Source organism: Bubalus bubalis, chromosome 13, assembly GCF_019923935.1.
Source record: "Bubalus bubalis isolate 160015118507 breed Murrah chromosome 13, NDDB_SH_1, whole genome shotgun sequence".
Lineage (NCBI taxonomy): Eukaryota > Metazoa > Chordata > Mammalia > Artiodactyla > Bovidae > Bubalus > Bubalus bubalis.
The window spans coordinates 9,820,460-9,844,919 of NC_059169.1; the positions used below are offsets into that span (position 1 = coordinate 9,820,460).

General features: G+C 44.0%; 1 long non-coding RNA gene across 1 annotated transcript in view; it reads right to left on the minus strand.

The window, feature by feature from the left end:
* Positions 1–1,490: 1,490 nt before the first annotated feature.
* The window catches only part of LOC102410360, a 30,735-nt gene continuing 7,765 nt past the window's right edge, over positions 1,491–24,460 (minus strand). Inside the window, exons 2-4 of the long non-coding RNA XR_006543984.1 lie at positions 12,624–12,689; positions 1,797–1,912; positions 1,491–1,694 (exon numbers count right to left, since the gene is read on the minus strand). This is a non-coding gene — a long non-coding RNA (uncharacterized LOC102410360). The remainder of the gene's footprint in view (positions 1,695–1,796; positions 1,913–12,623; positions 12,690–24,460) is intronic.

Below are 24,460 nucleotides of genomic sequence, written 5' to 3' on the forward strand. Positions count from 1 at the left end.
ATAAAGCAGAAGGTTGTGGTTAACAATGAAAACCAATGTGTCTGAGAGCATAGAAGATGAAGGTCAAAAGCACCAGTGAGGACTTCCCTGGTGGTCCAGGTTGGGCCTCTGTGCTTCCAAAGCAGAGGATGCAAGTTTGATTCCTGGTCAAGGAACTAAGATCCCACATGCCACGCAGCATGGCCAAAAACAAAAATAATTTTTTTAAAAAAGCGTCAGTGAAAGAAGGAGAGTGAATGAACTGAGCGGTACGTGCATGGGAGAAAGAATAATCACTTATTGCGGCTTCCTCTGTATCAGACTCTGCTATTAGGGAATTTCGAGCGAAAAATAAAAGGACAGGAAATAGAAGAGAAGAAAAGAGAAGAGCAGTTTTGTTCCCTGAAATGGTCAGGCTGCAGCCTGAACTGATGACTCTTCAAGCGTTCATCATATTACAGCTAGCATGTCAGCTGAAGTCAAACTTGTCACCACACATAAGGCAAAAACCATCTTCTCTGTAAGAAGCACAAGACAGAGCAGCTGCCTTTGAGGCAGGTTGGTGAAAACTTCCACAAGGACTGCGTTTGTTCTCTAGGGCTGCTGTAACAAAGGAACCCAAACTGCAAAACAACAAAACTGTAAAACAATAGAAATATTCCTTCACAGAGTTCTGGAGGCTCCAAGGCCCAACTCAAGGTGTCGGCAGGGCCTGACTTTGTGGGCTTTTTTTGTTTTTTACCATAGTGAAAAAATACAGTGTTAGAGTCAGGAACTGATCAGTTTGGGAGGGTAACGCTTCTGCAAGTTGGTACTTAAGTAATGGAAATCTTATACATATCTTTTTATATTGTGTAGCCTTTGCTTTGAAAACTTAAGAAAGTTAATCTTGCAAGAAATATGACAAATATGCCACAGCAAGCATTCAATCACTTGTCACAAGCATAATTGGTGCAAGTGGTATTTTCCATTGCCTTTCCTTATGCTACTATCAGTGCCTGTTTTATTTTAGATGCCTTCAACAAATGCTTCTCTCACTAACTCAGTTATGGAGCCCATGTAAATAAAGTCAAAAGCAACTTGGATTTTTATTGTTTGCCTAAGAACGGGACCCTCTGATATTTGTAGCCTGTACATTTTGAATTGCAATCAAGATAAACAGAAAACTGAATCAGGGATCAGGCTCGAAAAACAGAATGGGAAGCTTTTTGCATGGCTACGGATGATTGCCTGAGTGTCATGAAGAAGCCATTTCCACAAATCCAACAGAAAACGTGCAAAGGTATGTCAAGAATTTGTTTCAAAGGATGCACGAACCTGCAATGTGATTTTGTCTACAAGCTCCTAAAGAGAGCTCATTCATGTGTTGGTGCTAAGTCTCTTCAATTGTGTCTGACTCTTTGCGATCCTATGGACCGTAGCCCACCAGGCTCCTCTGTCCATGGGGATTCTCCAGGCAAGAATATTGGAGTGGGTTGCCATGCCCTCCTCCAGGGGATCTTCCTGACCCAGGGATTGAACCTGTGTCTCTAATGTCTCCTGCAGTGGCAGGTGGGTTATTTACCACTAGCACCACCTGGGAAGCCCCAGGAGAGCTCTGCATCTCCCAAAGCTTGTGTCAAGAGAGGAAAGAGGGGACATGAAGTGCCAGAGGGAGCCGAACCATTTCTGTGTATCAGGGGTCATCTTCTCTGAATTCAGGAGGACGCAGCAATCTAAGAAAAAGAAATGGCAAAAAGCAAATAGTTTAAAAAGAAGAATTTTACCAGATTTTAATTTGCTCAGACAAAGTGTTCCTTTCTTTGTTCATTACTCACACTGGAATGGTACATAAGGGGTCCATCTCGGAGTTTTCCTGCCTCTGGTTCTCTTCCGTTATTCAGTTTGTAAACAGGACCATACTCCTCAAACACCATAATTCTTCCCATTGAGACTGGGGGTCAGCGAGAGAAGGCAGGGCACAAGCATTAAAAGAATCACACAAGAATGACGCAGATGTTGAAGATAAGACAAAAACTGGTTAGAACCTATTAGATCCCATTTTCCCTCATGCCTCATTCTCCTGCAACACCGTTTGATTTTTTTTTTAACCAACTTGAAATGTAAATTCATGAAATAAAAACGTGTATTCTAAGACAAGTCAAGGACAATTTGAACACAAAAATGTTTCGCTGCCCTTTGACCTCCTCTCTCATGCATTATGTATGGACCACACCTCCCCATTGGCAGAAATACCTGCTCAACCAAAAAAAGAAAAAAAAAACATTCTTCTAGCAGCAATAAGATAACACCTTAGGAGATAACTTTCCTGTTTTATTAATCTTGTAAGGCATCACGATGACCACATAGACCCATACTGTGCAAATTGTCAGTAATATATCAATGAGTGTACAGCCCTCTGTTTCAATACCTTATGTAGCTATGCTTAGACCTCTAATGGTAGAACAGTTCTCAGAGCTTTCTGAGAGGCTGCTTCCAAAGTTACAATCCTCAATTTAGCTCGAATAAAACCTTCTCTCTCTCTCTTAGATGAACAGATTAATTTTTCCATCCACAAAATCAACTCAGATCTCCTATTAATAAGTGCACATGTGCTCAGTCACTCAGTCGTGTCTGACCCTTTGCGACCCTATGGACTGTGGCCTGCCAGGCTCCTCTAGTCCATGGGATATCCGAGTTAGAAATACTGGAGTGGGTTGCCATTTCCTCCTTCAGGGGACCTCCCCAATCCAGGGATTGAACTCAAGTCTCCTGTAGTTTCTGCAACTTCTGCATTGCAGGCAGATTCTTTACTGCTGAACCACCAGGAAAGCCCTATTAGTAAGTTATCATATTAGTAACCATGGAGGCTGGCCAATGAGCAAGCACTTCCCCAGCTCCAGCCAGTTACTTCTTTGGCTGCTGCATTTCTTCTGGTTCTAGCAAAACAAGCAGGCGCCTGTCAACAGGTCCTTTCCCGCCCCTCCTTCCCCCACACCCATTTGATCCTAAAGCGTCTGCCTGCAATGCAGGAGACCTGGGTTCGATTCCTGGGGTGGGAAGATCCCCTGGAGAAGGAAATGGCAATCCACTCCAGCACTCTTGCCTGGAAAATCCCATGGAGGGAGCAGCCTGATAGGCTACAGTCCATGGGGTCGCAAAGAGTCAGACACGACTGAGCGACTTCACGTTCTTTCACTTTCTACCTCCCAAGGGACGCAAGTCATTGCCCTCCAGGACTTCACGATACTATTTTTGTTTTGTGAATAGCAAATGGCAGAATGTTGAGTGTACTATGCTCTTACCTTTGCAACGAATTTTTTTCAATAGACAGTCAGGTATGTATCAAAAAGTTGCAGGGCTATTGCACAACACTATGGTAAGGCATGGTTATACAGGAGATTTTCACTTTAATTCATGATATTTAAACTGCATATATATTTACACATCTGTCATCTCTAAAGACCAATTTTTCTAAGACAACCTCTTCTGTGAAATGTTATCAGATTGCCCCTTTCTAACGTTGCTCACTCTCATCACTTCTATAATGCTTTTGACAGCTGGATATCTTTACCACTGTTTACATGTATATGTTGTTGCTGTTGCGTAGTCACTGAGTTGGGTCCAACTCTTTTGCTTTTCTGTCCATGGGATTTCCCAGGCAAGAATACTGGAGTAGGTTGCCATTTCCTCCTCCAGACGCTCTTCCCAGGGATCAAATCCTCATCTACTGCATTGGCAGGCAGATTCTTTGCCTCTGAGGCACCAAGAAAGCCCCTATATATATATATATATATATATATATATATTCATGCATATATTTCTCCTATTTTTTTCTGTTATTTTCCTCTCTTCTCGATTATATTAAAAATCTTAAGATTAATGTAAATTTTATATCAGATAATAGATGAAATATTCTACAATCCAGAGATACAGATGCCTATTTTAAGATTCCCTAGAACCCAGTTCATGGTAGACAGTCTTTTGAATAAACAAGGAGTGAGTGTATAGAGTAATGAGAGAATCACTCCACCCCTTGGACCCATGTAAAAACTGCTTCAATATTCATTTGTTCTTCAACAGTTGTGTCTTTTCTCCAAAATGTATATAAAATGTATTGTTATACAAATCCCAGTAATTCCTGAAAACATGTTTTTTTAACAGCGGCCAACAAAGTTACTTTACCAAAGCTAGATTTTCTTACCAACGATTTCAGTTATTCCTGCCAACCGGTTAAAAACCTAGAACCCTTTTCAAAATCCAGAAATGTGACAATAAGGATTGCCGTGCTAACGCAAGCTCAACGGGATCCACAGTGACATACTCTACTTAGCTGTCTCGGGTTGGATGAAACAAGTTTTTACAGCTTTTTCCAGCCTTGGAGTTGTCTATCAACATTTAATTGTACTTCCAATGACTACAGACAAACCATTTTTTCTTCTTTCCAAATGAGAATTTGTAGAGTTTTCTAGTGCCATTTGCCACCAAGAGCTCATCAGAAGATGAACATCCTAGTGGGAGGTCAATGATAATGGAAAAAAAAAAAAAAAAAAAAAACCAGTAGTTCAGTTCCTTGGCCCAGTGATGGAACCAGCAGAGGGCCTCACCCAACTCAAGTTGCCATGGCAAATCGCCTAATGAAAAATGCTTCCTTTCTGAACTCATCACTAGAGGGTGATTAGAATGTAGATAATAGTGAGGCATATAGGTGATAACATTTTTCTATTAAAAAATGTGATGCAAAACACATTCCCATTGTTAACAAGTCACCTGTGATAGGTGTGACTACTGTTTATCCCACACCAAAGCCCTGAAACCTTTTACAAAACCCACTGTTTTCCATTGGATCTGTCTGTAAACTTCCACTACATTGCATTAAAAATATGTGATAATTAAGGCAATTTAAAATTTAAATGGTTTTTGGGCGAGTAGAGCGAAGTCTGTCATTTTTCTCACTGTAGGACGTGTGTAGGGTATATGGATTCGCATCTGTTCTCAGCAGTTCCTCCAATTCGATTACAGAACAATTTGGAAACTGCAGAAAGACATGAAGCATCGCTTGAATCACAATTTATCTTTTTTAAAACTGTATTTATTTACATAAAATTCAGGATATATATCCCTAACCAATGGTGGCTCAGAAGGTAAAGAATCTGCCTGCAGTGCAGGAGATCTGGATTCCATCCCTGGGTCAAGAAGATTCCCCGGAAAAGGGAATGGCAACCCACTCCAGTATTCTTGCCTGGAGAATTCCATGGACAGAGAAGCCTGGTGGGCTACAGTCCATAGGGTTGCAAAAAGTCAGACACGACTGAATGTCTAACCCTTTCATCCCTAACCAAAAGTGGGAATTTTACATTTTCCATTCTCCCCCAGTAATGAAAGTCATATGGCCCACTGTTGTAACAGAGTCCTCTTGTTAAGCACAGCTCTTGTCTTCCGGACTACCTGGATGCCTACCACAAGGGGAGAAGTGACACTATAACTTCACTTTGGAGTTGAGATGAGGTGAAAAGAGTGAGTGGTGACAAGAGCAAGTTGAATAATCCAGAGAAAAAGAGCCCAGAATGTTTGGGGCACTCGTTTATGTCTTTGTGCATGTGTGCATTTGATAAGTGTTACCTAGTTCAGTTCAGCTCAGTTTAGTCGCTCAGTCATGTCCGACTCTTTGCAACCCCAGGGACCACAGCACGCCAGGCCTCCCTGTCCATCCCCAACTCCAGGAGTTTACTCAAACTCATGTCCATTGAGGCGGTAATGCCATCCAACCATCTCATCCTCTGTCATCCCCTTCTCCTCCTGACTTCAATCTTTCCCAGCATCAGGGTTTTTTCAAATGAGTCAGCTCTTCACATCAGGTGGCCAAAGTATTGGAGTTTCAGCTTCAACATCAATCCTTCCAGTAAATATTCGGGACGGAGTTCCTTAGGATGGACGGCTTGGATCTCCTTGCAGTCCAAGGGACTCTCAAGAGTTACCTAAGCACCTAGTATAATTGTCATCTGTACACTAGGACTTTTGTTGTTGTTCAGTGACTAAGTTGTGTCTGACTCTCTGTGACCCCGTGAACTGCAGCACACCAGGCTTCCCTGTCCTTCACTGTCTCCGGGAGTTTGCTCAAATTCATGTGGAGGGGGAAGGAAGGGGTTATCCGAATAGGTGATGCTATCTAACCATCTCATCCTCTGCCGCCCCTTTCTCATTTTGCCTTCAATCTTTCCCAGCATCAGGATCCTTTCCAAAGAGTCAGCTCTTTGCATCAGACTCTTTAGGTGTGTTGATTAAGCCTTACAGCCTTGGCCAAAGGCAAGAGGCTACCTTCTCAAAGGTTATCGTCCTTCTCTTTGTCCATGACTGCCCCCCCCAAACAGGTCATAAATCTCATCCTGTAACTCTGCCTACATACTGCCGTGTGCTCTACAGAAGGAAGTGTAGGTCAATGACCTAATTCTCTCCAAGGCTGCAGCTATGAGTCACTGCTAACGTGGTGTCACTTTTGTGAGAACTACAAAACGGCACCCTCTGAGTGAATAAATTACAAAAGCCACTCTTCTCTCTGAATTTTAGCCCCTGCTTTTCCCCTCCACCAACATACTTTGAAAGTGGAAGTCTCTCAGTTGTGTCCAACTCTTTGCGACCCCATAGACTGTACATGGAATTCTCCAGGCCAGAATAATGGAGTGGGTTGCCATTCCCTTCTCCAGGGGATCTTCCCAAACCAGGGATCAAACCCAGGTCTCCTGCAATGCAGGCAGATTCTTTACCATCTAAGCCATGAGGGAAGCCCAAGAATACTGGAGTGGGTAGCCTATCCCTTCTCCAGCGAATCTTCCCAACTCAGGAATCGAACCAGGGTCCCCTGCATCACAGGAGGATTCTTTACCAGCTGAGATCATCAGGGAAGCCATGTTCTGACCACTTGCTGGTTCCTTCCAACTAGTACAGACCTGGCCCCGCCTCCCCCAGTAGAAGCCCCTTTGTGCACATCCTGTATCACAGGATGTAAATTAATATCCCCCTGACTAGACCAATTGGGCTTCCCTGGTGGCTCAGAGGTTAAAGTGTCTGCCTCCAACGCAGGAGCCCAGGTTCAATCCCTGGATCGGGAAGATCCCCTGGAGAAGGGAATGGCAACCCACTCCAGTATTCTTGCCTGGAAAATCCCATGGAGGGAGGAGCCTGGTAGGCTACAGTCCACGGGGTCATGACTGAGCGACCCGACTGAGCAACTTCACTTTGAGTTGGACACGACCGAGTGACTTCACTTTGGCTAGACCAAGGTGTCTTCTGTGAGTTGAACAATGTGAACAAGGTCCTTAACTCTCTATTCCATGTTGCTCACTTCCATGCCATCCAATCAGCAATGTGTGACCTCACTAAAGATTCAAGTCCATTGCAATGCAAAGGGCATCCTCTCTCCACATACCAGTCAACTCCGCTGCTGCCGGGAGCCTGCAGTACTGGAGAGCAGCCAGCAGCTGTCATGGATGTTACAAGAGCTTGTGGTCCTCGGTCCACACCTGTTTCACATGCCCCTAATTTCAGGGACCTGCCATTTGCCAGCCCCTTCCTCCTCCGTCATGGGCTGGCATGGGGACACTTCTGCCTGGGGCAGGGTCTTTTTGGAGGAGGTTCTGCAGATACTCAGGCTTCAGGGCACATCATTCTGCTAAGTGAAGAAGCCCCACTGCCTTTGGGGGTCTCTGGGGGGCTCCAGGGCAGAGGGACACATGTCCTGTCCCTTTACAGGGCTTCCACCAGCCTTGTGAACAGCTGCAGTCCAGCCGCAGCATCAGCCTCACTGCCCGGCAACCCCCTTTCGGTGGACACAGATGTGGCCCCCATGCCACCTGGTGAAAGGTTCTGCGACCACTACAGCTCGAGAGCCTCAGCAAAGGCAGCAAAGAGATGCGCACCCAGTGAGCAGGCAAAGGGCACAGTGCTGACAGGAAGCACCTTGGAGGAAAACGAGAAACGATGTTTCTCTGACCTCAGTCCACTACCTCTGTCCGCTCTCTTGGAGGCAGTCCAAGCTCCTCGCAGCCTTCAGAGGAAGCTCTGGAAGAAGTCATATGGGCTGGGTGTGCTCAGAAGGTCATCAGAGTCTTTCCCTGCAGCCCTGCGCCCCCCACCCTACACCCCGGAAGGTTGGGTGGGGCTCCCGGGGGTTCCCGGGTGATGGGTGGGAGGGGGAGAACAGAGAGAGGGGTGGAGGCTGAAAAGAGGGGGCACCCCACCTTTCTAGACCTCCAGACAGTTCGTAAAGGGGAGACGGGTGATGCGGCAGGACTATGGGAGCCAAAGGCCAGGAAGAAAATATGGTAGGTGTCATTTATTTTTGCCCAAGTTTCAGCTGGGGAGCTGCCTGGAAGCTCACGTGGAGGACTGCAGACTTGCTCCTTTGCATCAAAACCCAGTAGGAATGGTTGATTCACAGTTGAAAAAGTAGCAGAAGAAAGGATTTGCCTTTAAAAAAAAAAAAAAAAAAGTTTTCTAAATCTCTGTTCAAAGCAAAGAGCCTGAGGCAGGGAAGGAGAAACACACTGATCTGAAATCAAACCACCATGATGGCTGTCTTTGGGCAGCTGTGTGTGAGTGTGTGTATATGCGTGTGTGCAGGCAGGGGTGAGGCAGGGGGTGGGGGGGATGTGTACCCTGGAGGTAAGCGGGGGCAGGATGTTATTTGTGTTAAATAAGATAATTTTCAAATATTCTTTGCACAGGTAGAAAGGAATCATTGTTCACATTTAGGTGATTTTCTTGCTTTCATCATTGTGAAATGCCAGCAGCTTTGTTATCTGCTGCTTAGTCACTTCAGTAATGCAACCCCATGGACTGTAGCACATCAGGCTCCTCTGTCCATGGGATTCTCGAGACAAAAGTCCTGGAGTGGGTTGTCATGCCCTCCTCCAGGGGATCTTCTGAACCCAGAGATTGAACCTAGGTCTACTGCGTTGGCAGGCAGATTCTTTACTGTCTGAGCCACCAGGGAAGCTTTGTTACCTTGATCTGGTCAATCTGATCAAGTCATTGACAGTGACCTATGAGGACTATTGCACCCCTTGGCTCCCACCCCAGCCCACTCAGTCCCTGGCAGCACTTTGTTAAGAAAAACAAGCATAAACCTAATAAAGTACACAGGTCAATTCATAACCACTGTAAAAATTGGGTGATTAATCCAAACTCCTGGTCCTCACATAGTCTGTTCGCTTAAGTTTAGAAAGGTTCTCAAATTTATACTCTGCACTGTGCTAGGTTCTAGATACACAATAGCAAACAAGAGCAACCAAGTGCCTCCCTGCCGGGAGCCGGCATATTGCATATTGAGTGAGGATCTGTAATAGCTCAACTGGAATTCTATCACTGCCAGGAGCCAGCGTGAGGCACTCCGCCCATGACAAAGGTCATGAGGAAGGAGGCTCGGCATACGCAAAGGCGGGATCGAGCCTCAGGAGTCCCCCTGGAAATTCTCGAACATCTACCCCCAAAACCAGAGTCTGCCTACTTTCTGCTTTGTGCTTTCACCTACACCTCTGACTTTACGGGGGGCTGTCTCCCACTACCTCTCTCTGAAAAAAGAGTTAGCTTACAGCTCCAGTTAATAATTCTTGGATGTGACAGTGTTTCAACCTACAAACTCCTTTGGAAATCCTCTAGCCTGCCTGAATGGGTTTTTCTGGCCACATGTGATTGTTCAGAGCCTCCCAACTGTGAGAGGCAGGAGATGTTCTAAACTGCCTAAACACAGATTCCTTTGAGTAGTTAAAAGATTGATTAGAAATTGTATTGGTGAAGGGTTTTTCACTTGTTGGGCCAATGTTTGCTGCTAAGTCTCCATACTCCTTACCTACTGTGTCCTTGGCAGTGTATTGATTGATATAATGGGTGTATAGAAATGTAAAATGCAGCTTTGTCCAATGCTTTTTGGAAGGCTGGCGCCTGACTTTGGAATAATCACCTTTAGAGAAAGATAAGTTTCTTAAAATGTTAACAGGCCTCCTGGCCAGAAGATGATGTCTATCACCTGAACTTTTGCATATGATAAGTTTACAGGAAAAAAGCCTGGCTTGCTGCATGACTCTACCCCTTCCCCCATTATCCTCTATGCATAACTTAAGGTATAAAAACTACTTTGGAAAATAAAGTGCGGGCCTTGTTCACTGAAACTTGGTCTCCCCATGTCACTCTCTCTCCCAAATTCCAGCTGAGTGTCCATCTGGAGCGCGGATGTCCTCTGCGACCATTTATTTGCCTGGGCTTCTAAGACCCACTCGAGAAGGTGTCTAAGGTGGGGCACCTTCCGCTATTCGAGAGGGCGCCTGCGGCCTCCGTGGTCAGAGCTAACCTGGTGTCACGGGTTATATTGATTTTCCGCGTAAACCAAGCCACTCAGCTTCTTTTCTCCACTGAATTTCCTCACTGAGCTATCCTTATTCTATTACTCTTTATATCTTTGATGAATAAATAATTAAATAAGTCGCCGACGCCGTCCCCGCTTCGAATACCCTGGATCAGCCGGGGCTGGACCCCGGCACCTCCCCTCATGCAGCCTGGAATGTAGCTGGGGAAAAACACATTATATAAATGAATATGGAATTTAAATGTGGATAGCCAGACAGAGAAAGTTCAGTTCAATTGCTCAGTCATGTCAGACTCTGCGACCCCATGGACTGCAGCACACCAGGCTTCCCAGTCCATCATTAACTTCCAGAGCTTGCTCAAACTCATGTCCATTGAGTCGGTGATGCCATCCAACCATCTCATCCTCTGTCGTCCCCTTCTCCTCCTGCCTTAATCTTTCCCAGCATCAGGATCTTTTCCAGTGAGTCAGCTCTTCGCATCAGGTGGCCAAAGTATTGGAGCTTCAGCTTCAGCATCAGTCCTTCTATTGAATACTCAGGACTGATTTCCTTCAGGATTGACTGGTTTGACCTCCTTGCTGTCCAAGGGACTCTCAAGAGTCTTCTACAACATCACAGCTCAAGGGCATTAATTCTTGAGCAGACAAGAATGCCCAGGGAATTTGACTATAGAGGCCAGTGGGACTTGATTACAGAACTTCCACAGGACTGGGGAAACAGACTCTTGGAGGGCACAGACCAAATCTTGTGCACACCAGGAGCCAGAATAAAGGAGCAGTGAAAGAAAGGAGACAGAGACAGAGAAATATATGATATCACTTGTATGTGGAATCAAAAAAAAATGTTTTTAAGATGCAGATGAACTTATTTGCAAAACAGAAATAGACCCACAGACATAGAAAACAAATTTATGGTTTCCAAAGGGAAAAGGGAGAGGGAGGGATAAATTAGGAGTTTGGGATTAACATATACACATTACTATATATAAAATAAACAACAAGGACCTACTGTATAGCACAGGGAGCTATAATCAATATTTTGTAACAGCATAAAAAGAATCTTAAAAAGAACATATATATATTAAAAAGCTGAATTACTGTGCTGTGCATCTGAAACTAACACAACATTCTATTTCAACTATACTTCAATAAAACAAAATTTTTAGATGTAGTAAGAAAAATTTTTTTAATGTGGATAAATGTGATGAAAAAGTGCAGGACACTTTGAGAAAGAGTTGTAGAAGGACTTTATTTAGATTGTGGGGCCCAGAAAGGCTGAGGCCAAAATTAGGAGCCAGCCAACCAAAGAGGGCAGGAAGTCCTGGCAGAGGGCACAGCGTGAGCAAAGGCCATGGGGTAGGAAGGAGATTGGAGAATCTGAGGAACTGTGAGAAAGGAAGCACACAAGGAGATAGAGATGCAGGTAGACAGAGGCCAGATCGCATAAGGTCCGTTATGCGATGTGTACGTTTATCATGGCACCACTTGTGTATTTTGAAAATAGTAGCTTCACAGTGAAAAAAATCGGGCAGATACCATGTTGACCAAATAATAAAAGTTAACACCAGCAGTGGCATAAAGAGTCATTCCACGCCTCCTGGTAAGATGCACTGAGAAGGGCATAATGTCATTTCTCTGGTCTCCTTGCCAAAACCTGCATAATCAGCATTAGTTATGAAGAAACATCAGGAAAACTCAAAATGAAGAGCATTCTACAAGACAAGCGGCTCATAATTTCCAAAACAGTCAAGGTCACAAAAGACAGAAATTGAAGATCATTTCTAGATGAAAGGAAATTAATGAGACAAGGTGACTAAATGTGTGATCTTAGACCCCAAAAATGAAGTTGGGACAATTGCTGAGGATTAACAAAGGTCTACATCTTTGAGAATCCTACTACATTGATGTTAACTTTCTGGTTTTGATCATTGGACCATGGTTTTGTAAGATGTTAACCTTTAGGGGAGCTGGGAGGGGAGCTTATAGGAATTATTTGTACTATTTTTGCAATGATTTTCTAAAGTCTGAAATTATTTCAAAATGAAAAGTTAAAAAATAAATTGAAAAAAATGTTAAGCTTTAAATTTCCTCCTAGGTATAATGGCAGGCCCTTGATGGAGTTTAACTAAGGGAGTGTTTAGGTTTTTAAACATCTGTGTGGTCGAGGCATGGCAAATGGATTGAGGGCAGGACCACAGGGAAGGCGGTCATGATGCAAGAGCTTTGACTAAGTGACATCAGTTTTCTCAGCTGCCAAATGAGAGGGCTGAACTGTCTGTACTTACAAGGCAGGCTCACGACTTACCTGCGCTGGAGTCACCTGGGGAACTTCAGCCATTCAGATCCCTGACACCCAGCCCCTCATGATGACCTGCAAGAGAACAGTAGTGTCTTGGTCTGCTCCAGCTGCTGTAACACAATACCACAGGTGCCGGGGCTTACACAACAAGCATTTACTTCCCATGGTTCTGTGAGAAGTCCAAGATCAAGGTTCCTGGTGGGAGCCCTCCCCCGGTGTGTAGATCGCCACCTTCTCCTGTGTCCTCACTTGGCAGAGAGCAAACTCGGAGGAGTCCCTTTCTTTTCTTATAAGGGTGCCAGGCCAATCATTTCAGGGTTCTTCTTTTATGTCCTCATCTAACCTTAATGATCTCCTTATGGGGGCTTTCCAAGTGGCGCTAGTGGTCAAGAACCTACCTGCCAATGCAAGATATGCAAGTTCAATCCCTGGGTGGGAAGATCCCCCGCAGGAGGCCATGCTAACCCACTCCAGTATTCTTCCCTGCAAAATCCCATGGACAGAGGAGCCTGGTGGGCTACATACAGTCTGGGGGGTCGAGAAGAGTTGACACAACTGAGCAACTGAGCATGAGCACACATGCGCATGCACACACACACACATCAGGGCATCTCAGGACAAGAGCCACAGAAGAGATTCTGCTCCAGCTCCTCGGAAGGGCCAGTGGGACTTCATACAGTCGCCCACAGCGGCGACGACTCCCACAAGCCTCTCTCCTACTGGCTTTTCCTCCTTCCTCTTTCTCTCTCCCTGGCCCCTCATTTCTACTCTCTGACTTTGAAAAATGAACAGGTTTAGACAGAGAGGAGAGAGCACCTTCTAAGCAGAAGGAAAGGCAGAACAAAGGGAAGCTGGAAAGACAAAGGACGAGAGACATCACTGTCTGTTGCCATTATGTGCATGATTCAGAGTGAAGCTTGTCACACAGATCGTGGGACAAATGGATGCAGGTACCAGACCCACACTGGTTATCAAATGCTGTAAATGTGGCAAGAGGGATGTGTGTACAGGCATGCTCAGTTTGTGACCCCGCGGACTGTAATCTGCTGGGCTTCTCTGTCCAAGGGATCCTTCAGGCAAGAATACTGGAGTGGGTTGCCATTTCTTCCTCCAGGGGATCTTCCTGACCCAGGGATTGAACCCATGACTCCTGTGTCTCCTGCGTCACAGGCAGATTCTTTGCCATTGAGCCATCGGGCAGGAACAGGGCAGAAGCAGGGCAAAATAGCCTGGGCGCATGTGTGCATGCAGCAGAAACCCTGGCAGAGAAAGTCACCTCCATGGGTGCTCTCCTGTTTCATCACGTGAAATTGCACTTCCAAGGCTGTTCATGGCATAGCCTATCTTGCAGCTTTCCAACCAGCTCTAAATTGGCTTGGTCAGCGCCCAAGGAGAGGACCATTGAGCCACCTTCACGACGCACATATCAGGACATAAATATGTGAGCAGTTCTATATTAGCATGAATTAGCAGCAGTAGCCTGGAAATGCTGAGCCTGACGCTGGGAAGCGCTAATGGAACTGTGCATCTTTTTTCTACCGCAGGAGCAGTCAAGAATCATGCATAATATAAAAGCGCAGAGTGCAGCTGGTAGCCGCAGGCTGGATCACAGGAGATGGTTTCAACTGGTTTTTGTGATCATGAAGAACTACCTTTCAATCAGGGCCCCAAAGCATCTACAGCCCTCCTGCCCCAGGGAGGCGGGGGAGTGGGGGGGAGCGGCGGCGCAGTGGGGGGCGAGGCTGGCGGTGCAGAATTGTCATACATAACAGTAAATACAGATCCCACTCAGAGGGCACTAAGCTGGGCTCTTTATTGATATTCAGTCCATATTTATAGAGTCTAGCAGAGTGGGTGGCGGCGACATAAAGCAGGTGCCACCTGGCCATCCGTGAGGCTGATTCAGACACGTGGATGAGCCATTCTCAGATCAGCCCGGAAAGATCTGCCCTGGACATGCAGCTTTCTAATCTCGAAATTGTTCAGACTTCCACAAGAAGGGCCAGAGCAGAGGAAAGCCTGTTTAATGGCGTCAGCTCACCTCCTGGTCTTAGAGCATCTCGGAGAAAAAGTGAGGAAAATTCCAGGAAAATTCCTCAATTTAGTCTGCTGTTTATTGCTTTCTATTTCTCAACCACTATATGGATTTAGGGTTTTTTTTCCCAATAGCTTTATTGTGACATAAATCACATCCCAGACAACTCACTCATTTAAAGTGTGTAATTGAATGCATTTTTGGTTTATGATATTTCACCAGTGCGTGCTCAGTCACTCAATCTTATGTCCAACTCTTTGGCACCTCATGGACTATAGCTTGCCATGCTCCTTTGTCCATGGGATTCTCCAGGCAAGAATACTGGAGCGGGCTGCCATTTCCTTGTAAAATTTGTAATATGTACATACAACAAAATCTGCCATCTTAATCATTTGGGGTAGAATAATTTTTATTGTGGTAAAATATACATAAAATTTGCTGTTTTAAGCATTTTCAAGGGTACAGTTCTGTCATTAAGTACATTCAAATTGTTTAACTATCACCACCATCTGCCTCCAGAACTTTTCATTACCCAAGGCATAAAGTCTCTACTCGTTCAGCAATAACTCCACATTCTCCCCATTTCCCCTTAGCCCCTAGAAACCTCAAATCTATTTTCTGTCTCTATGAATTAGCCTAGTCTAGCAGTTTCATGTGAGTGGGGTCAGACACTCTTTGTCCCTCTGTGTCTGCTTGTTTGACTTAGCATAACATCTTCAAGGTTTGCCATGCTGTATTAATAGCAGGAATTATCAATAAAGTTTCATTCCTAATAAATGCTATTTGCAGCAACATAGATGGACTTAGAGATTATCATACTAGGTGAAGTAAGTCAAACAGAGACAAATGTCATATGATATCACTTATATGAGGGATCTAAAAAAATATGATACAAATGAACTTATTTGCAAAACAGGAACAGACTCACAGGGATTGAAAACATATGGTCACGAAAGGAGAAAGGTGGGGGAGAGAGGAATACATTAGTAATTTGGGAGTAACATATATATATGTTATATATGTGTGTTTTATATATATATATGTTATATATATGTGTTTGGTTTTTTTATATATATATGTTATATACATATATAATAGATAGACAACAAGGACCTACTCCATAGCACCAGGAACTATATTCAAGATCTCGTAATAACCTATAATGGAAAAGAATCTGGAAAAGGATATATGTGTGTCTGTGTGTGTCCAAATCACTTTGCTGTATGCTAACACAACAGTGTAAATCAATTATATTTCATTTTTTTTAATCCATCCTTCTTTATGGTTGAATAATATTCCAAATATGTATGTATTACATTTTGTCTATTCATTCACTTGTTGATGAATCCTTCCGTTATTTCCACCTTTTACCTACTATGAATATTGCTGCTAGGAACACTGCCCTGCGAGTATCTATTCAAGTCACTTATGAGTTCTTTTGGATATATACCTAAAAGTGGTATTGATGGGTCATATGTTAGTTTAGCTTTTTTTTAAAAAAAAAAAAAAAACAGAGGTGCTGTATTGATTTATTTTTGGCTGCACTGGGCCTCCACTGCTGCACGTGGCCTTGCTCTAGTTGCGGCGAGCAAGCTCTGCTCTCCACTGCGATGCTCGGGCTTCTCGCTGTACTGGCTTCTTTTGTTGTGGAGCACAGGCGCTAGGGCACATGGGCGGTTGTGGCTTGTGAGCTCTAGAGCACTGGCTGAGTAGCTGTGGTGCGCCAGCTTAGTTGCTCCTTGGCACGTGGGATCTTCCTGGACCAGGGATCGAACCTGTGTCCCTTGCGTTGCAAGGCAGATTCTTAACCACTGGAACCACCAATCTCTTCTCCATAGCAGCTCTACCATTTTACATTTCCACCAGCCATGAATGAGGGTTCCCATACACTTCTTATTTTCTGGGTTGTTTTTTTTTTTAATTATAGCTATCCCAGTAGATATAAAGTGATTTCTTGTGGTTTGGTGACTGCAGCCATGAAATTAAAAGATGCTTACTCCTTGGAAGGAAAGTTATGACCAACCTAGATAGCATATTCAAAAGCACAGACATTACTTTGCCAACAAAGGTTCGTCTAGTCAAGGCTATGGTTTTCCTATGGTCATATATGGATGTGAGAGTTGGACTGTGAAGAACGCTGAGCACCAAAGAATTGATGCTTTTGAACTGTGGTGTTGGAGAAGACTCTTGAGAGTCCCTTGGACTGCAAGGAGATCCAACCAGTCCATTCTGAAGGAGATCAGCCCTGGGATTTCTTTGGAAGGAATGATGCTAAAGCTGAAACTCCAGTACTTTGGCCACCTTATGCAAAGAGTTGACTCATTAGAAAAGACTCTGATGCTGGGAGGGATTGGGGGCAGGAGGAGAAGGGGACGACAGAGGATGAGACAGCTGGATGGCATCACTGACTCGATGGACGTGAGTCTGAGTGAACTCCGGGAGTTGGTGAGGGATAGGGAGGCCTGGCGTGCTGCGATTCATGGGGTCGGAAAGAGTCGGACACGACTGAGCAACTGATCTGATCTGATCTGAATGACTTATTGACTATGCCAAAGCCTTTGACTGTGTGGCTCACAATAAACTGTCGAAAATTCTGAAAGAGATGGAAATACCAGACCACCTGACCTGCCTCTTGAGAAATCTGTATGCAGGTCAGGAAGCAACAGTTAGAACTGGACATGGAACAACAGACTGGTTCCAAATAGGAAAAGGAGTACGTCAAGGCTGTATATTGTCACCCTGCTTGCTTAACTTATATGCAGAGTACATCATGAGAAACGCTGGGCTGCAAGAAGCACAAGCTGGAATCAAGATTGCCGGGAGAAATATCAATAACCTCAGATATACAGATGACACCATTCTTATGGCAGAAAGTGAAGACGAACTAAAAAGCCTCTTGATGAAAGTGAAAGAGGAGAGTGAAAAAGTTGGCTTAAAACTCAACATTCAGAAAACGAAGATCATGGCATCTGGTCCCATCAGTTCATGGGAAATAGATGGGGAAACAGTGTCAGACTTTATTTTTGGGGGCTCCAAAATCACTGCAGATGGTGACTGCAGCCATGAAATTAAAAGATGCTTACTCCTTGAAAGGAAAGTTATGACCAACCTAGATAGCATATTCAAAAGCAGAGACATTACTTTGCCAACAAAGGTCCGTTTAGTCAAGGCTATGGTTTTTCCAGTGGTCATGTATGCATGTGAAAGTTGGACTGTGAAGAAGGCTGAGCGCCAAAGAATTGATGCTTTTGAACTGTGGTGCTGGAGAAGACTCTTGAGAGTCCCTTGGACTGCAAGGAGATCCAACCAATCCATTCTGAAGGAGATCAGCCCTGGGATTTCTTTGGAAGGAATGATGCTAAAGCTGAAACTCCAGTACTTTGGCCACCTCATGCGAAGAGTTCACTCATTGGAAAAGACTCTGATGCTGGGAGGGATTGGGGGCAGGAGGAGAAGGGGACGACAGAGGATGAGATGGCTGGATGGCATCACTGACTCGATGGCTGTGAGTCTGAGTGAACTCCCGGAGTTGGTGATGGACAGGGAGGCCTGGCGTGCTGCGATTCATGGGGTCGCAAAGAGTCAGACACGACTGATCTACTGAACTGAACTGAATTGAACTGAATGGCGATGTTGACCATCTTTTTGTGTATTTATTGGCCATTTGTATAGCTTTTTTGGAGAATGTGGTATTAGTTTGCTAGGACAGCCGTAACCATAACCAAGTGCACAGACAGGGTGGCTCAAACAATAGAACTTTATCTGTCACAGTTCTGAAGGCTAGAAGTCCAAGGTCAAGGTGTCAGCAGGTTTGGTTTTCCTGGGGTCTCTCCCTGTGGCTTGTAGACAACCCCCTGCATGTGGTCGTTCTTCTGTGCAGGCCTGGGTCCTAGTCCTCTCTTCTTACAAGGACACGAGTCTATTGCTTTGGGGCGCACCTTATGACCTCATTTAACCTTAATCACCTCTTTAAAAATCCAAATACTGTCACAGTCTGAGGTCCTGGGAGTTAGCACGTCAATATATTAATGGTGAAGATTAATATGTGGGGGTACAACTCGGCCCACAATAAACAACAAACGTCCACTTAAATCCTTTGCTTAATATTTTTAAAATTGAGTTGTAACCACCACAAGTTTTGATGTCGAATGTGTGGTTTAATTTTTATTTTTGAGGGGTGAAGATCCAGTTAGAAAAAAAGAGAGAAAGGTTATTACTAGGTTTCTAACCTCAAAATGTTTCATTTGATCAGGTCTAAGTATACTCACATTGTCCCAAAGGACACATCTCCTTCAATTTTACACACTTCACTGATGAGAATCCTCTTAGTACTAACACTATAAGCCAAAATTATTTTTTGAACTAGGAGTTTCTAATGTCAGTCATAAAGGAGTATATTTAATTTCTTAGGTACATATGAAATAAATATTACAGTAATAAAGAAGGACTAAATTCAATTAATATGCTTTATTCATGGTAATTGTAATAAAGACAGAGGATTTTTTAATTAAATGATAGGGAGGAGGGCAAAAGGTTATGAGATGAAAGTTTCAATACACCAAAAATTTAAAAATAGTCAATGACGTTGGTTTGTTTGTTTAGTTGCTAAGTCTTGTCCAACTCTTGCGACCCCATGGACTGTAGCCCGCCAGGCTCCTCTGTCCATGGGATTCTCCAGGCAAGAATACTGCAGTGTGGGTTGCCCTGCCCTCCTCCAGGGGATCTTCCCGACCCAGGAATTGAACCTGGGTTTCCTGCATTGCAGGCAGATTCTTTACCGACTGAGCTATGAGGGAAGCCCCAACAATTATTATACTTTTTAAAAATTCTCCACCTAAGACAATGATAGCAACATTCACAAATTATCCACATTGGTTTCAGCCCTCTGCTGGTGAGATACGTTTCTCTTTTCGGAAACATCCAAGTAGGCCTGGGCTCCTGTTGGTAATGGAATAAGAAGCTTTGGCAGACAAGTAAAAGGCCTCCCCTAGGATTCTATGGAGCTGCTTCACATAAGGATGGAGAAGGAACTGGCAACCCACTCCAGTACTCTTGCCTGGAAAATCCCATGGATGGAGGAGCCTGGTAGGCTACAGTCCGTGGGGTTGCAAAAAGTCCGTCATGACTGAGTGACTTCACTTTTCACTTTCACATTAGGAAGTTGTCAGACCTCTTTGTGTCCCCCCATGGTGGTAACCTGAGCCCTGGTAAATCCGGTCAACCCTCTCTGACCTCACCTGACAAGGTCTAATGGACAGCCCTTCTCCAATGGCTTTATTCGCCATCAGTCACCAAAACTATTGAGCAAAGAAGAAATCCATCTAAGGAATTTCACAGATATTACACATTCTTCCTTTGCCAAGATAGCTATTTTTCAAGGAAGGGCATACAGAACCTTGTGATCACAGTTTGTTCATTCCATCTTTTTTTCTTTAAGGGGAAGGAAAAAGAAATAATTACATGGATAAAACATGTCAATGAAGACCTCAGTTCATAAAGAAGAATCTGACCCAGGAAATCCCAGAACATCTTTTGACGTCTCGATGTGTTTTTGTTTTATGCTTTGCTTTACTTTCTGATCCCCAACAGGCTAGCTGCTCTGGGAGGGGGAGAGCCCACTATACGCTGGGGCATGGCCAGCAAGACACACCACACTCTCAGTGTCAGAAAGGCCTCTTGTAGCATGTCACCAGCTCTGACTGACTGGGGTCATGGACGGGTCCATGACCCAAATCACATGCTCTATCAAAATTATCTGACTCTTAGTTTCCATAGTTCTTCCCGTGAGGGACAATCTAGGTGTGTTCAGAAATCAGCAGGGTTAAGATTAACTTCTCTGATCAGGCTGGACAGTTGCTCACACAGCTAGAGTCAAAGTCTGGTTTCATGTATGGGCTTCTAAGAACAAGGATTCTAGAACACTCCTACAAACTGATTCGGGCTGGGCTGTCTGGAAGTCACCCTGGTTCTTGTTTTCTTACCTTACTTCCCCTTTGATCCTACTCAACTAGTTGTATGTTGGTGAATGTCCAACTACTCTCCAAAAACATGCAAATATATATATACTAAACTTTACTGTCTCTCTAAAATGTATTTGTTTTAAGAGATGGTACTGATGAACTTATCTGCAGGGCAGCAATGGAGATGCAGACATAGGGAACAGACTTGTGGGCACAGTGGGGGGAGGAAAGGGTGGGACAACTTGAGAGAGGAGCCTGGAAACATATACAATGCCATGTGTAAAATAGATCGCCAGTGGGGATTTGCTGTGTGACACAGGAAGTTTAACCCAGGGCTCTGTGACAACCTAGAGGGGTGGGATGGGGTGGGACATGGGAGGGAGGTCCAGGAGGGAGGGGACCTAGTGTACCTGTGGCTGATTCATGCTGATGGATGGCAGAGACCAGCACAGTGTTGTAGAGTGATGGTCCTCCAATAAAAAAATTTTTTTAAATAGATCTACTCACAAAAGTCAATGGTAGCAGGAAGTAAAAATGTGAAATAAGATGGCAAAAAAAAAGATGTGTAATATACAATTTACAAATGATAAAGTATACAGTTTTCTTCACTGTGAATTCCATTTACTCAACTGATTCTCAGAACTCTTTCCCTGATCTTTTTCCAAATTCTCACATCTCTAGTCAATCCATGCTTGCAGCTAAAACATGATGTAGTTTTGAAAAGAATATTGGTTGATATTTTTGTCTACGCCAGTCAGGTGAAACAATGAAGATGTATCTCAAAGGGCCACCTGATTATCAGCACGATCAACTTCTTTGCTGAATCAGATAATTTTCTAATGCTGGAAGAGTATTTCCTCAAATTTTTGTGCTATTCATAATGTGATGGCCGTGGATGTGACAATTTTAAGTTTTACTCTGCATTATTAATATTTTCCCCATCTCAAGTCTAGACAGTCATTAAACCAATAAGTCAAGCCCTAACTTGTAGCAGTTGTCAAGTTCCATGGCAGATTCAAAGCTATGAAAGAGACACAGAACACGGATATGGGAGGAGAAGCACAGTAGATGGGATCATATACTATTATTGCATAATATAAACCCAATAGATGTCAGTAATCACAAGCGTTAGGTAGTCAAATAGGTAGGAAGCAATGAACTTCTTAATACAGATGATTTCATGATGCACGCATGCTAAGTCGGTTCAGTCGTGTTTGACTCCGTGCAACCCTATGGGCTGTAGCCTGCTGGGCTCCTCTGTCCATGGGATTCTCCAGGCAAGAATACTGGAGTGGGTTGCCATATCCTCCTCCAGGGGATCTTCCCAACCCAGGGATCGAACAAAAGATCTCCGTCATTGGCAGGCGGGTTCTTTACCACTAGCGCCACCTGATTCTTCCTGATTATGAGATAATTACTTTTTAAAGGACATCTAGGAAGACTAATTTTCATGTACAATTTGGCTGTACAAGGTCTGTATCAGAGTACCACAAGTCAGATTCCTGGTATAGTAAATAAACCTCATTACAAAGGAAAAAAAAAAAACTCCCTTGTAAAAATTCTCTAGTCCATAGAACATTCCAACAAAATACCATAAACACACTAAAATTTCACAGGGAATTTGAACAGTTCTTTGGAATATGTTTCCCTGGGTTTTGATCCACATTAGTATTATTAAAGAAAGCAACTGAAAACCATTCACACACAAAATGTATTCAAGCAATCCTCAAATATTTTGAGGAACCACCCCCTAACCTGATACTTGGAGTCCAAGGAAATAGAGCCCGCTGACTTGGGGCTCCCAAGGCTGTCAAGACAGATCTGGTCACTGAAGAAGAGTCTGTCCCATCTGTCACTGTCCAGACACATCTGAAGCAGAGACAGTCTCTGAGTTTAGGAAAAGGCGGCAAATAAATGTCAGAAAGAATAGTGTCTGGGGTGGACTCTTCATACTTAGGAAAGAATCGGGATGTAGAAATGCAGCAGACTCTTGAGATTATAGCTTCACTTCCATCTAAAACTGTGTTCTCCTTGGTCAGTTCATTCCGGAAAATGGTTTTACAGGGAAGAAATTTGGGGTTTTTCTTGAGACTTTTCAGGGGCCTTGTGTGCTGTAAATCTAAAAACAAACATAATGCCTAGATTTTCTAAACATGATGTAATAACCATGGAGCACTCTCCTTTTGTTTTGAAATGAAGTACATTAAAAACATTTTTAATTTAATTGTGTGTGTGTGAGAGAGCTTCCCAAGTGGTACAGTGGTAAAGAATCTGCCTGCCAATGTAGGAGATACAAAGAGACATGGGTTCCATCCCTGGATTGGGAAGATCCCCTGAGGAGGAAATTGCAATCTGCTCCAGTATTATTGCCTGGAGAATCTCAAGAACAGAGGAGCCTGGTGGGCTACAGTCCATGGGTTTGCAAAGAATCAGACATGACTGAGCAACTAAGCACACACATGCACACACACACACACACATATGTGTGTGTGTGTGTGTGTATATACATATATATATATATATAAAACATAAAATTACCACTTTAACCATTCAAAGTGTACAGTTCAGTAAAGTATATTTATATAGTTATGCAACCAATTTCCAGAACTTTTCCATCCTGCAAAACTGAAATTCTGTATCCATTAAACAACAGTTCCCTGGCCTTAGGTTACCTTTTCTATAGCCTCCAATCTTCTCAGCTGAGCATCTAGACATCATGCAGCAAAGACAGGCCATCCCTGTTTTTCCTGTCCAAATTCCTGACCCTCAGAACTTGTGAACACTATAGAAAGGTTGTTTTATACCACTGAGTGTTGTGGTTTGTTACAAGGCAATAGTAACTGAAACAGATAAGATTGCAACCATTCTCTCTTCATACTGTCCATGCTTGCTCCTTGGAAGGAAAGCTATGACAAACTTAGATGGCATATTAAAAAGCAGAGACATCACCTTGCTGACAAAGGTCCATATAGTCAAAGCTGAGGTTTCTCCAGTAGTCATATACAGATGTGAAAGTTGGACCATAAAGAAGGCTGAGCACTGAGGAACTGATGCTTTTGAACTGTGGCACTGGAAGAGACTCTTGAGAGTCCTTTGGACTGCAAAGAGATCAAACCAGTCAATCCTAAAGGAAATCAACCCTGACTATTCATTGGAAGGACTGATGCTGAAGCTGAAGCTCCAATACTTAGGCCACCTGATGCAAAGAGCTGACTCGTGGGAAAAGCCCCTGATGCTGAGAAAGATTGAAGGCAGGAGGAAAAGGGGATGACACAGGATGAGATGGTTGGATGGCATCACTGACTCAATGGACAAGAGTTTGAGCAGGAGACAAAGGAGAGCCTGGTGTGCATGGGGTCGAAAAAGAGTCACATACGACTTAGGGTCTGAACAACAACAACAAATTTCATTCTCTGGATTTTCCCTTGCCCACTCCAGGGAAGCCTCTGTGTCTCCTTTCATAGAAGTAGACTTTTCTAGAACCCTATCACTCTTTTGCAGATTAGATGCCAAGGATGGAAAGGAAGGAAAAAGAGTGTCTGGGGTGGGGGAGGTGGTTTTGTAGAAGGAATGGAAAAAAGTTAAGAGTCCCCAAACTAGCAAACTAGAGCAGGGGCAGAGGTGAGAACTTACAGCCCAGCACCAAGCACCCCCTCATGGCCACGGAAGGGGTCAGACCTCGATAAGGGAGGCCAATGCCGTGCATGGAGAGATGGGACCCCAGGCGCAGAGCACAGCATTGATGAGACCTCTATGCACAGCCATATGAAGTAGCAGAAGGAAGAATGGGCTTCTCAGGGGACCGGGACCGACCAAAGATCAGCTCCCAGGACACCTATCTTTGTACA